The sequence below is a fragment of the Apium graveolens genome, chromosome 2 (genome assembly GCF_009905375.1).
Source record: "Apium graveolens cultivar Ventura chromosome 2, ASM990537v1, whole genome shotgun sequence".
Classification (NCBI taxonomy): Eukaryota; Viridiplantae; Streptophyta; class Magnoliopsida; order Apiales; family Apiaceae; genus Apium; species Apium graveolens.
The window spans coordinates 238,836,156-238,837,094 of NC_133648.1; the positions used below are offsets into that span (position 1 = coordinate 238,836,156).

Below are 939 nucleotides of genomic sequence, written 5' to 3' on the forward strand. Positions count from 1 at the left end.
AGCGCATTGTTCTGTCACATGCGAACCTGCACACAGCTCACACACACTAATTATCTGCTTAACACCATAGTTAGCCAGAGAATCGATCTTCATAGACAACGCCTTTAGTTGAGCAGTGATAGCCGTAGCTGTATCCACTTCAAGAACTCTTGCTACCTTGCCATGTGGATATCTCTGGGTTGGATACTGATATTCATTAGCAGCCATCAGTTCAATTAGATCATAAGCTTCCTCATAGCTCTTTGCCCATAATGCTCCGCCTGATGCTGCATCGAGCATGGGTCTGGACTGTGCTCCCAACCCATTGTAAAAAAAGTGATGATCATCCAATCAGGAATTCCATGATGAGGACACTTCCTAAGCATCTCCTTGTAGCGCTCCCAAGCTTCACTTAGCGATTCTCCCATTTATTATGCAAATTGAGTAATAGCGTTTCTGATTGCAGCTGTCTTCGCCATAGGGAAGAATTTAGTGAGAAACTTTTGAGCAAGATCTTCCCAAGTAGTAATCGAACCAGCTGGTAGAGAGTGTAACCAGCTCTTAGCCTTGTCCCTCAGAGAGAATGGGAAAAGTCTCAGCTTAATAGCATCTTCAGAAACACTATTGAACCTGAAGGTGTCGCAGATCTCTATAAAATCCCTAATGTGTGTATTGGGATCTTCCGTTGGAGAACCCCCAAACTGGATTGAATTTTGCACCCATTGAATTATGCCAGGCTTGATCTCAAAGGTATTAGCTGTGATAGCTGGCCGGACAATGCTAGATTGAATGTCATTAATCTTGGGTTGAGAAAAATCCATCAAGGCTCTCGATTGTGCTGCTGGATCTTCCATTGTAATGAGTACCTGAAACACAAACAAATAAACCATGAAAGTAAAAGAATCTGAGTCAGTGAACTTTAACGACCACTGATGACAATCACATAAACTAAAAATTAAC

At 42.3% G+C, this 939-nt stretch overlaps 1 non-coding gene across 1 annotated transcript; it reads left to right on the top strand.

Annotated features, from left to right (window-relative positions):
- The first annotated feature begins 336 nt into the window (after window positions 1-336).
- LOC141710083 (small nucleolar RNA R71) lies at window positions 337-443 on the top strand. Its single transcript, XR_012570622.1, has one exon. It is a non-coding gene; the product is annotated as a small nucleolar RNA R71 (small nucleolar RNA).
- Window positions 444-939: the final 496 nt, after the last annotated feature.